Here is a 13,955-nt window from a genome sequence, read left to right as displayed (position 1 = left end):
TGATGTGCGCTCAGGAGTCATCCACTTAGGAGGACATGACAGAGGTAAGCTTGTTTGATTGTTCCCTCCTTCATCTGTACTGGCTGATGAAGCCCTCAAATGGGAACACCACTTATCAGTTTTCTTCCATGGAGAAAATCTCTTATCATAAGCAGTAATACTCCAAAATGTTGCTCCTGCTTTTGAAAATGTCAGTTTTGCCAGAACTCTTCCCCCCAAAAAGATAATTCCTCAAATCAGAAAGAAAGGTGGAATCACTGGCTTTAACATCAGATAAAACATAAAGATTCACAAGAGATAGATGTGTATCAGCTGATTGCCTGGCAACCTGCAAGGGATTTGTAGCTTGGAAAAAAGGTAAGGAGGTCTATAAAAGTATGCATGTGTGGACAAGGGGATTTGTTGTTGTTTAGTCATTTAGTCGTGTCCGACTCTTCGTGACCCCATGGACCAGAGCACACCAGGCACTCCTGTCTTCCACTGCCTCCCGCAGTTTGGTCAAACTCATGCTGGTATCTTCGAGAACACTATCCAACCATCTTGTCCTCCATTGTCCCCTTCTCCTTGTGCCCTCCATCTTTCCCAACATCAGGGTCTTTTCCAGGGAGTCTTCTCTTCTCATGAGGTGGCCAAAGTATTGGAGCCTCAGCTTCAGGATCTGTCCTTCCAGTGAGCACTCAAGGCTGATTTCCTTAAGAATGGATAGGTTTGATCTTCTTGCAGTCCATGGGACTCTCAAGAGTCTCCTCTAGCACCATAATTCAAAAGCATCAATTCTTCAGCGATCAGCCTTCTTTATGGTCCAGCTTTCACTTCCACAAGGGGATAGGTAGATATTGTTCTGCCTCTCTCATCACATTAGAATTTAAGGCCATCCCATGAAGCTGAAAGAGGAAGTGCTTCTCACGCAGTGCCTAGTTAACCTCTGGAACTCACAGCAAGATGTGGTGGGGGCCACCAACTTGCATGGCTTTAAAAGGCGGTTAGGCAAATTCAAATAAGGCTTCCAGTGACTACCAGCCAGGGTTGTTATGTTCTGTCTCTGGTATCAGAGGAAGTCTGTCTCCTTATACCAGCTGCTATGCACCAAATGGCATAACCCAACATTGGTGGCTTGGTAGCCCATTTCTGATGTTGGAGTGGAAGTTAAGCTCTCATCCTCATGCTGTCAAGGAAGCTTCTTCTGGCCTAAGGGCTCTTTGCTGTCACAGTTAACTACAGGTAAGAAAATGGCTGCCATAATTGTTAAAATCCACCTGCCTTTCATTTCATTGACGCTTCTCTGTTATATATAGTTTGTTGAACTTTGCACCAACTTCTTTCTTTACAAAATACTATTTTTCCAGGGCCATGTTCCTCCAGCCCTTTTAGGTTTTTGGCTCTCCTGCCCTTAGGCACAGAAGCCAGGCACTTCTCTCGGTCTGTCAACCGCCAGCACTTCTGCGGTCTCCCAGGAGAGCAAAGCTCTTCTCTTCAGACATTCTGTTACTTCTCCCAACCTCCCAACCCCTTTCCGATTCTGCCTTCTCAAGCTCCATTTCTTTGCCTGGCTTATCAAGTATCCTTGTCTTTTATCCTAATGGCTGTCAAGCAAGATTTGTAAAAAAAAAAAAGGTGGTTGCCAAAAAATTTAAATGAACCTGCTCTATTTCACAGTTGCAATGACCTATTCCCTGCACTGACTAGAAATCCTTCCAGAAAAACTGTCATAAAGAATGTTTGAAGCATTTCTGAAATTTCATCATGCACTATTTAGTAAGGGAGACACAAAATCTTTTTCTTTTCTTTTTCGGGGCGAAGTAATTACAAGATAAAATATGAGTGTAAAGTAACCATAAAGACATACATAACTATGACACCTCATACGAAGAGATGTCAGAGAATCCCAACACTATTCCTCCACAGCTGACAGAGAGATAAATAATGTAGTTTTGGGCAGAAAATGAACTGCAGTGGCGCAGAAACAGTGCTACATGCAACAAATACAAGGTGGAATCGAAAACGATGCCTTCTTATATCAGAGAGAGAGAGAGAGAGAGAGAGAGAGAGAGAGAGAGAGAGAGAGAAGAACCTACAATGGTACAAGCAAATAAGGTGAATTTGTAAATTGGGATGGTGAACACAGGGACCTCTTCATGTTACAGGATTACAGTTCCCATCATCCCTGACCATTGGCCATAGCAACTAGGATTGATTGGGGTTAGGAACCAACAACACCTTTTGTAAATGCTTCAGAGAAGTTTAATTTTGAAATTTTTGGCAGGAAATCCCATCAGCCCCCATGATTGGCTGATGGTGACGTCAACCAGGTGCACTGACAGGAGACTCTCCCCCCAGGTTTCCTATGGCAACACCAGGCTACAATGGCCCCTGCTGTTGAAAACGGTAAGCAGTTTTATGCTGATTGCATGAGTTATTTCACTGGCTTCTCAGCAAGGCCAGTATCGCCTGAAAATGTCCTGAAAAGAAGCCCATTTCTGAAGCATATTTCAGAAGGGATACTACACACAGAGGTCTGAACTTACACAGAGAACAAACTTTCTTTAACTTAATTGCATTGTCCAAAAGCCAAAGATGGACAGATTTAGTCTGATGAGGCCCTAAGCTACTGAAGGTAATGGGGCCCTTTATATGTCCAGCTGTTCTTTGTCAACAACAAATTGTCACTGTTTTTTTTGTGTTGAATGTATGCTATATGGTAATTTATGGACCTACACAACACAAAACACTGTTGCTGTATGTAGGTTTTATTTTATTTGTTTTTTATCTTATATTTTGGAAACGTACATCCAGTTGTCGTTTTTCCTTTAAAGTTTTTTGGGGGACCCAAGACTGTGGGGCCCTAAGCTATAGCTTGTTTAGCTTATACGTAAATCCAGCACTGGCCAAAGGGTTTTTTGTTTTATATTTTTTTCCATTGAACACTAGTTGGCCCTCTTAGTTGCCCTTTGGCATGGAGGCTTTCTGAGAAAGACAAGTTTCCTTGGGCCATAGAACCAGTTGCAAGTTGACAATGTTCAACAAATAAATAACAAAATGCAAAAACACAGTAAAAGAGACCACGCCAAATAAATCAGCAATGTTAAAATCATATCAGATATTAAACCGTTCTTTCTTCCCATCTCATAAAGTAGTTCCATGATTTATGGTGCTTTGACCCTGCTAAACATTAATCAGGACAAAATGAAAGCATAGAAACATAGAAAGCAGCCCTTTGGCCTATCGAGCTAAGTATTTTCTACTCTGACTGGCAGCAGCTCTCCAGGGTTTCAGACAGGAATTCTCTCCCAGCCCCACCTGGTGAGGCTGGGGATTAAACCTGTGACCTTCTGCATGCAAAGCAGATGCTCAACCCCTGAGCTGCATCCCTTCCCCATAAAGAACCTATTGTCACACAACCATCTCAGTCCATGGAACCATCTAATGTTCCTACTTGCGCCCAAGGCCAATGCTGCTGAATTCCATGCAGGTCTCCCTCTTCACAGAAACATGTCTATACAATGCCATGGTGGCCATGGACCAGGGTGGCCACATCTCCAAAGAGCTACCGTCGGCTGAGATTATTAATATACAGTGGTACCTCAGGTTACAGATGCTTCAGGTTACAGACATGCCAAAGCATGCAGCTTTGCCACTGACTAGGTCTATACCTGCAAGCAGCTATTCAAAACACAGCACCTGGTGGCTTTACAGAGCTTTACACTGGAACACGGTAGGGTTTATTGAAATTGTATGGCCCAATGGCACATATGGCACTAAGTAGGGAAATCTCTTTGAAAAATTATACTTAAGCTTAGCAAACAGTACGCAGACTACAGATGATGAGAAACATTTGATCTGCTAACATCTAGAATCTTCACTTAGTGTGTGCTCAGGAAATCAGACCTTAAGCAATTCCAGGAGTGACACAAAGGCCTTTGGAGTCTCTGTATTGTCTTGCTCTACTGCAGACCACTGATGTCTTTGAACACTGAGTAGTTTTGCATAGCTACATTGCATGCCACTGGTGCTACACTGGGCTTGCTGTGTTTTAATCCGCAGCAGAGTGGTCAGTTTTTTTACCTTGGGCTATTTTTTCTTCCGTTTCCTGAGCATTACGCTTAGCTCTGATGGTCCCCAGAGGCGTCTTTTCTGGGCCCAGCATTTTCCCTAATTTATATGCTGGCACTCAGAAGGCTAATTTGCTGGAAATGTACATGGATGCTGATACTCTGCTATATCTTTCTGGAACAGCTTCTGTCCCTCAGGCATTCACAGTGATACCACATTGTTCATCTGATCAGCGCTACAAGATGGGTTGAAATATTTTGGATTTAATTTTGAGAAAGGGTTTGGGCAGGAGGGTGACCTGCCAGTCCAACCATACTTATTAGTGCGACACAACATTCCTAGCCTTCATTCAGTTAAAATGTGAAAAGGGGAGGGCGAATGAAAGAGGGGGGTGAATGGAGCATGCTGCCTCGAGGCTCATAGCCCAGCTTTGAGCAAAAAACGACCCACCAACAACAACCAGAAAAAAACTGGACATGTCATAATACTATAAGAACATATGATGCTACTTTATACTTGAGACAGATCACTGGTACATCTGACCCAATGTTTTCTGTTCTGCCTAGAGGCATCTCTCCAAGGTTTCTGCCAAGGTGTTCCTAACATCTGCTTTTTAAAACTAAACACCCCTAAACAAATCTAACATGGTTGTGCAAAGGGTGTTCTCATTTACAATTCCTTAGGGGTGGAAGCAGTGCTTTTCCTGTAAAAGAAAAAGGTGCCAGTGCTCACCATGAAGTTGTTACAGTATGTCCCACGCTTTTCACCAGTGCTTTTCTTCTAGGGGGAAAAAGGTGCCAGTGTTGAGTACCTTGAGTATCCCCAGAAAAAAGGCACTGCTTGGAAGGATCTTGTTATGTACTGAAGTTCTCACCCTGGGCCAGCAGGGGGATACTGTAGATAGTTTTCACTCATGTCCACATATGCAAATAAGGGATTGAAAGTGACGTTCAGTGATTGGATAGTTATAGGAAATGGTTACTGTTGCATTCTAGTGGAGCTCTATATAAGCAGGCTGGCTAAACCCTTCAGTTCTGTTCTGTTCTGGCCTGTGAATAAGCGAGAGCTGTTTGAAAAATCGCTGTGTCGTCTGATATGTTCATCCACAACTTAACAGATCTGGTTCACTTAGTTTCTAATTTTCCTAAATTTCAATTCAGTTCTTCACAGTTTTGTCCTCAGAAATTTATTTTTATTTTAAATCCTCATGAAAATTCATCAGCATTTCAATGCAAATCTCCCCTGATAAACACATTTTATACACAGTTTTGATGAAAGTAATACATTTTCATTTCCCCTAATATATTCACTTAAATGCACACCTTCTCCTATTTGTTTTTTGTTTTTTGGTTTTTGGTTTTTTTTGTAAACATTGGTTAGAGCACTGCATCTCAACATTCAGATAAGTACTTACCGTAAGTTATGTGTTTCAGTTCACATATAGTTTGGGAAAGTTCAAACTTGATAGATTCAACTTTAAGTGCGCACTGAATCACAGTTCTCCTCTGTCACATCTCCTCCCTATACACTGGTCTTTCTGAGTGTCAAACTGTAAAGCTGGAACTTCTTATTTTCCCATCTAGGCATACTTTTTAAGATAAATGATTTTAGATCCCAGTCCCCTTGACTAAGAGCAGGAGTGAATGTGGCCCCCCAGGCCTCTCTGTTTGGTCCTCAGAGATCTCCCCAAGCCCCACGCTTCCCAAAGACCCCCACCCCTCACTAGACCTTATGTCACACCTTGAGTGTTTTTTGCCTGGTTGGAATGTGTCCTTTAACTCTGATGATGCCTCTTGCTTATCGAGATGTGCAATAGGGACGGTTGTGTGACCATGAGGAGAAACTAGGTTACTGTACAAAGGTAACATTTACGTTTGTTGCTCCTCCCACTTTTGCCTGTGGTCCTGCCTACCCCTTGAATTCAAATGAATGTAATGCCTTGATTCTCTTTTTTATTATTAACTTCGTTTCTCTCTTTTTGGATTAGCATCCCACCCCCCACCCCCCGGCTTGTGACTCTTGGGAGGTTGCTCAGAAGGGAATGCTGAAAAAAGGCTTCTGGCCCATTGCTGAGAGCCACAACATCTGTGGCAAAGGTACAAGACTTGGCTCCCTCATGACCATTCAGCTGATGCTCATTTGCTAACAAACCGCACAACTGTTTGGCTATACCACAAATGCTGTCCCCTAAATTTGAACTTACCTGGAATGTGTCTGGCTAATCAACCAAGCCACACCCTTAACTGTTGCTATTTATCAAGGACAGCTCTGACTAGAAGGCACGCATCCCTTTCAAACTCCTATCACCATTTTATTCCCTTCAGGCCACTTGGAGATGCCATTTGGGGGGGGGGTGGCTTTGTGCATGCACAGTCGCACCAGATTATTCTCACTTCCCTTCTTACCACTATGCAGCAACCACTTTCTGGCTAGTAAATATTAAGAGGTCTGTAAAAACACAAACCCGCGTTGTTATCAGAACCCACCTCGCTGGCTCAAACGGCGGGTCTCTCTAGTTCAGAGTGGCATCATTTTTCACTTCAGAACTGAGGCAGAGCTTGGCCTCGTTTTTCTGAAGACTCTGATGTCATCTCCGTTAACTAGAATGGAGATATCAAACATTTTTTTCCTTTTGCAGAATCAATGAGATTTGCGGGCCTAGTTAGCCCCTTCTGGGTAAATGGAGCACACCAAATTTCAAGAAGGGGTAATTGTGCAAGGATAATTTTTAAAGTTTTTTATTATTATTATTTCCTATGTCCTTTGTAGTTTTATAGGCCATTTGCGCTATCCTTCTGCCACCTCCATTCACTTAATGGTGTCTTGCTCTCTTGTATACTGTTTTGCTCTCTCTTATTTCACTTAAACTTTTTTTTTAAAAGCATGCTCCCCATAAGCAATTGTCCCCTTTACGCCAACAGTAAATCTTCCACTTTGGTCCTTGAGGGTAGGCACACGTATCAGTAGTCACCCCTTGCAGAGCTGTAACACTTTCTACAAGCAGAATCATTTCTCCAGGTGAACTTAAAGAAAGCCATAATGTCCTCTTCCGTCATATTTATTAAAGCAAGGTAGCTTTAAAAAAAAGAAGAAGTATATTGTCAAATGCTACTTCTGAGGACTATTAGCAACAGCACATGAGCTAAAACTCTAGTGGAAAATATATTTTTTCCCGTATAGGGAAGTAAAATCAGGTATTTAGGGTTCATGGCATACTTTTTTTTTAATCATTTCCATTTCAACATAAAATTCCGCCTAAGTAGCCAGCAGCTGCTCTAGGCAAGCCCAAGGGCTGGCAGACACCAGTGAAATTTTTGACTTTCCCCCTCCTTTGAACAGCAGACACCACCTGATGCCACATTACATACTGATTTTAAAACTCTCTGCAATTACATAAGTGGCTTTCTGTGAAGTGTGGTAGTGGAGGAGACGGCTGTCTAGGAAACAAGAGTCTAAAGTCACAAGCATCCTGGCCACTGTCTTCAAAATCTCTTTCTCTCTCTCTCTCTCTCTCTCTCTCTCTCTCTCTCTCTCTCATACACACACACACACATACACCAAGGCACACTAGATGTGGAGCAGCTGTGGACCTCAGCAGACTTGCTTTTTTCCAGGCAGGCACTTCTACAACCCAGGGATTTGAAGTTCAAGATTAAGATTAGCCCTTGAATTCAAATGGATGTAATGCCTTGATTCTCTTTTTTGGATTAGCTTCAGGCAGAAAGACACAGGTGTGAGTTGGGGATGTTGGCGAGAATGGCATTCCTTTTATTTGTGTTTCTCCTGTCGCTTGCAACATAAGGTGGTATTCAGCTATCAGCCTAAGGATTCCCACTTTCGCAACAGGACTTTCTCTCTTTCCCACGCATGTGCCTCCTGTCCTCCCCGCAATTCTGCTAGGCTTTAAAGGAACCCCCTAGAACAGATTTAGGAGTTGGGGGGGGAGAGAGAGAAGGGAAGAACATTCCTTGGTACAAGCAGAAATCCTTGCACAGACAGGAATGTCTATGTAGCACTACTTGCATACAACCAATGTGGAAATACTCACTTCCGTGGCATGATACCATCATCTCGTGCATTTCCCTGCACCTCTGAGTGGCAGCCAATGAAGTGGCGCAGGAGGTAAAGAAATGTGATACTGCCCAACCTGAGGAAACCAATCCTATGTGCTTCAAGGAAGAAGACAAGATGCTACCATGGGGTGTCACTTTCACTGGCATCCCCATGTCATATATAACACATTGCTCCACTCTCAGCAAGCCAGAATCTACAGTGGTTCCAGCCCAGGTTTTATTGCTCAGATTCCTCATTGACTGGATCTAGGCAGGCAGACATTCATACAAGATTTTGATGGCCTCTAGGATCATGTTCTGGTGATAGCATTTCCCATGCCTCTCTGTGTAGCAACTTTACTCCTCCCTTTGCGTGAGTGATCAAACAAGCCAGGAAGTCTTCGGTTAACTATAGCTTCCCATGAAGTTGGAACTGAAAAACTTTGTCTAATGACTTCCAAAGAAGCCAGGGTAGGAAACAATGGTATGAAAGAAGCCCTAACTTCCTGCTTCCATGCACACTCAAGGGTGCACAAAATTCATCCGCCTCTTGGCTTAATAAACCCAAATATGAACATCCAAGCATGGTCATTTTTTATACTCCTGTTGGAAATGCTTCAGTAGCATATTCCTTTGCACTGAACACCTCTCTGCACCTTTGCATGAAACAATACAAAATTATTAAACTGCACATGTGAGTCCATCCATGTTGCTTCTTAGAGGCTAAAAGTAGCACCAAAAAACATTTGCAGGACTCAAAAGGGCTGGAGTTTAGTGGTCGAGCACATGCTCTGCATTCAGAAGGTCTCAGGTTCAGTCCCTGGCATCTGTAAGGTTGGGCTGTGAAGAACTCCCACCTGAAACCCCAGGGAGCTGCTGCCAGTTAGTGAGCAAGATGGACAAGTGGTCTTACTCAGTATAAGGCAATTTCCTACATTCCTAAGACTCAAGCAGTAGTAAAAGGCACACTCACCTTTCCTCCCTCCAGCTGAGTTCCTGAGAAAGGTGAGGCAGTAGGGGGTTGGTGAGGTGCAAATGTGGTGGCAGGAATGCTGGATTGGTTCCACAGGTGCAACTGCACTGCACCAACCTTGCCCCTCCTCCCCTCTATCCTGAAATGCAGCAGCAACTGAAACATAGGGTGGTCAGGTGAGTGGCACAGTCCCACCATGTCACCTGCTGTTGAGCTAAAGGTTTGCTGAACTATTCCATCTCTTTTCTTACCTTGCTCATTCATTCATGCCTTCATGCATTGCACCCAACCATGTTCAGCTAGCTCAGCTCCTAATTTGGCTGCGAGATCCTGACTCTTGGTTTCAGCTCCGAAACCCTGCTTTGGGTTCACCACCACAACACTACAACTGAACTCACCTGCCAATTAATTCCAAAGGCATTTGGAGGAATATTAACTGCAAATGATATGAGCAAACTTTTTCAGCAGGGGGCCATTCCACTGTCCCTAAGACCTTGTGGGGGGCCAGACTATATTTTGGGGGGGGATGATGCAAGAGCACCACGAGCCCCGGTGGCTGCTTACCTGTGTCTTGCGAGCGGCAGGGGCTGGCGGCGGCGGCGGGATGATGAGTTCCGTGCAAAAGGGCTCTGGAGAGGGCCTGCTTAAAATGGTGGCTGCTCGAGCACTGCTGCTGCTGCTGGCACCAACAAAGCCCAGCCCCCTTCCTCCTCTAGGCAGGGCGGGAAGAAGCTAAGAGGTGGGAGGGAGGAGGCGCTGGCGCTGACGTCGTGTGAGGGAGAGGGAAAGAACATGCATGCTGGCGATCCACTCGACAATTCTTGGACCGTCCGTGGGCCGGATCCAGAAGGCAATTGGGCCTGATCTGGCCTGCGGTCCTTAGTTTGCCGACCCATGGAGTAGCCTGTCAATGACTGCCTTGAGAAAAAGCCATCTGGTCAGGATGTTGCATTGCAATTTCCTCTGCTATCTCAAAACTGCTTTCAGCTGAGTGCTTCCCTTTTCTGCAAACTTTTAAAAAAGCAGATGAATAATTTTAAACACAATATATCGTCAACATCCAACTGATTTATTCCATACAGTATCTGAGCATATTGCATACCACGTCAACTCTGCAACTTACATTTACCAACAGCTGTTTTTCTTTTTGGAGCAGATGGTACGTTGAGTGTACCGTGACATAATTCACATTTGCATTATCAGTCACAAATGCTAATGTGTTTGAGGAAACTGGATTTTTGTGTTGAGCTAAGATATTTTTAGTAGCCACAGCACTTTTTAGCATCTTTCTGAAATCTATTAGTTTGTTAGTGCAATCATCAGTGAAGCCCAACTTCTGCTTAAATTTTGTTGGTAAAAATTAGTTATTTTATTACACTATCTGTAATAAAGTAACACATTCGTTCGTTATTCCATTTATGTCTGCTGCTGCTGCTATTCACACATTGGCTTAAGTGGTCAGTATTCCTTTATCAGCAAATTGGAGCTGATCCAGCAGGAACATGCAGAAACTGTGTTTCTTTGCCACCACCTTACAGAAAACTGTGGTGCTAATTTGTTTCTTCAGCCTATACTCGCTTAACTATAATAGTATGCGACAGCACACTACTAAGTTGTCATTTACAGAGTAAATGCTGCATCTATTCCTGGCTTTCGTGATATCTGAGCACAGGAAACTTGTGCTGGTTTGGATCTTGTCCTTTCAATGAACTGATCCATTCTTTCAGCATTCTAAAAGCTTTTGTCCTCCAGATGTTTCAAACTCCAAACTCCCATCAGCACCAGTGAACATGGTCAAATGGTCAGGCATTATGGGAGCTATAGTCCCAAACATCTTGTGAGTTCCAGGTTGTAGAAAGCTGATCTGGGAACTCTAGATTTACTATTCTGAACTTTTTGAATATATATCCATGTAGTGCTTCTCCCCTTCTGTCATAGCTCATGGAAGCCAGCAGGGCTTGGGATGTGACACCAGTTGGGGTTAGGATTGCTCTATTTTAATATATATATATATCTTTCCTTTCCTAGCAAATTCAGAACAGCAGCATATTTAGAAACACATTGGGATGATTATCTGAATGGCACTGGAGCATCCACATTTATCTCATTTGCTGCCCTGTCTCTTTGCCCCTCACTGCCTGTTCCTCCTAAGTATCCACTAACTTGATTTTGTCCTCACTCAACTAGTGAAGATATTCTCAATCCCTAACCCTTACTTACTTGCTTACTTTACTCATATGCAGTGTCATGGCTGAATTATTCCGCTTTCTTCCACCCTTTCCCATATCTTTGCCAATTAAGTAATGATTTGCCAAAATTCCCATTTGCCTACTTTGGGGTGTGCATTTGCTTAGCTTATAATACTCGGCTGTATTGCAAATTGATTGCCATTTCCTAAAGACGTCGTCCTCCACTTTAGAATGTTAATGAAGGTTCTGGATGTGTGCAGTCAGCATTCAGCAGTGCAGGTGCTTTGCAATGTGTGCATCTTCTTCTGTAGGATGTCTTGTATGTTAACTCCTTCCTCTCAGTTCAACTCTTGTTTGCCACTCTGAGTTATGTAACCAACAAAGCAGACATTTCCATGCCAATATTCTCTGTGGGTGCTGCTTGAGATCAAAACTCCTCTCTTGTTGTACAGTGTGTTTGTTGTAGGGGGAGAGGGTCAAGTTTCCAAGCTGCTCTCCTTTATGGCTGGTGCTTTGAGACACAGTAACTGAAAACAAACTACAATCCTTAGAGGTAACATGATAGTGTGTGTAAGTGTACCACTACAACAAGCAAGGAGATGGGGGGGAAGCTTTCAAATGCCAAAACTACTGCAAATCCAGACAAAGAGAATTTACCAAAAAAAGTTAAAAAAAAACCAGAACTATAAACATTTTTTCAATATTCATAATTTATCTTTGGCACAGAATATTGTTTAGCCCAAACCTTGGAGTATCTGGGCACAGAGATGTCTTTCTTTTTCTGGGGTGGGGAACTAGAGCATATACAGAAAAAAGCTGGGTCAAGTACTTTTCCTCCTTCCCACATATTTGTAGGACCATTTCCCCCTGCAAAATTGGAAGTAGATATCCAGTGACTTTCAATGACAAAATCCTAACATCTTTCACAAGCAGTCTTATATTGTAAATGAAGTTCTGAAGCCCCTTCTTTTTTCTTATACAGGCAAAAAAAAGAAAGGAACCTTCCTCATATTTAAAACATAAGGGGAACCCCATTTGCACATGAAATGTCTTAGAATCCCCATCCCAAGATCAAATCAATCCTCAAGGGTGTTTTGGCGCATGCATACCCACAGACACTCACACTAAATTCCAGCGGAAAAGCTGGGCTAAGTATTGCAGTCCTGCTTAATACACAGGTCAAATAGTGATATCTGTTGTGCCATCAGTGTTCATACATATAGACATCATTTGAATACACAAATGCTTTGAGCGCCCTTTGGATTATAAGCTGTAGCATGTTGATATTCACTCACAATCATCATCTTCCCTCTCGAAGGTCCTTGCAAATGATCCCTTGCATAATGACCTTCACAGCTGCAAAGTTCCACTCTCACGGCAACTCCCCCCACCCACCGTTTGCAGATATGAAGTTCAAATCTGAGTGAGCAAGCAACCTCTCTGGCAGGCGCAGGAAGGAAGAAGGTGAATAGGAAAGATATGTTAACAGGCTGCGGACATTGGTTAGGAAGCAGCTGTGCTGTGGCTGCAGTGGGACCAAGACCACGGCCACATTGCAAACACATGCCAATTGAAGGACAATCTCCTTCAAAATTGGGGAAGGGAGCATCCCCCCCCCATTGATAAGGATGCCAAATAACAAAGGGAGAAATCGAAATCTGGCATACAATGGCAGAATCTGATGCGAACTGCTTTATTCACTTGCCTATAAAGTGCTGCATATAAAAGTGCTGAGCACAGTAAACTGTGAACTGTTTCTACATGCTACCCATTTGGAATGTTACTGCTCAGTTATAACATTGATATCTCAATGAACCTTTACTTTTCCCAGTACATTTAAGTGACTGCACTTGGCTCCTGTGTACTGTTTTCATTTTCTAATCCAAGTTTGATCGATACTGTAGATCAATAGAACTAATTACACACATTGTTTTGGCTGTACCTTTGCTAGTTATCATGCAAATGGAAATCTAAAGTGACTTGGTCACCTTTGGCAAAAGAAAAAAGAAACTGTAAGAGAAGGGTGGAGCTATGCACAGTGGTGGGACACTGCAGCACGGAGGGGTGAAGCTAGCCCCCCAGTCTTCCATGTGCTGTCTGTGTGTCCCAGTCCAGCTTGTGACACAGGGTCTCCTTCCCGTCTTACAGCCCAACTTGCACTTCAGCCTGGAAAACAGGTTCTGAGAGAATTACATGAGGCACAGCCTGGAATTTCTTGAGTGAAAGCCCTAGATTGTAGCTCTACTTGGATGAAAGAAAAGCTTTTGAACCATATTTTTGGAATGGACAATTTTTATTTCAGGAAGAGACAGATTTTATTCATCTTGTTGCTTCCAAGTGCGCAATATTCATAACCTCAATAGAGCTGCCATCCTTGCTGCCCCATCCAAAGTGACTGAAGCTGGTGTGGTTAGGGGAGATACCAACCCAGAATCCCATGATTCATCCCATTCCCTTGGTTTTCCTCATCCTACATCAGAGCCTGCCAACCTAAACCCAATCCCAGCAGCAATGTGAGGCTCATGACAGTGTATGGATCTTGACAAGGTACTAGTCAACACAGCAGGGCATTCCACTTGCTTCCAGCTCAAATCTCAGTGAGTCTGATCTGTTTCTAACCACCTTTCTACCACTAGACTGATTGAAACCTAGTTACATTAAATCATCACTGTGGGTGAAAGGAGGCAGCTA

This window comes from Podarcis liolepis, assembly GCF_965112155.1.
Source record: "Podarcis liolepis genome assembly, chromosome: 5".
Taxonomy (NCBI): domain Eukaryota; kingdom Metazoa; phylum Chordata; class Lepidosauria; order Squamata; family Lacertidae; genus Podarcis; species Podarcis liolepis.
The sequence above is the reverse complement of the archived record's forward strand: the minus strand, read 5'-3'. Positions refer to the sequence as shown.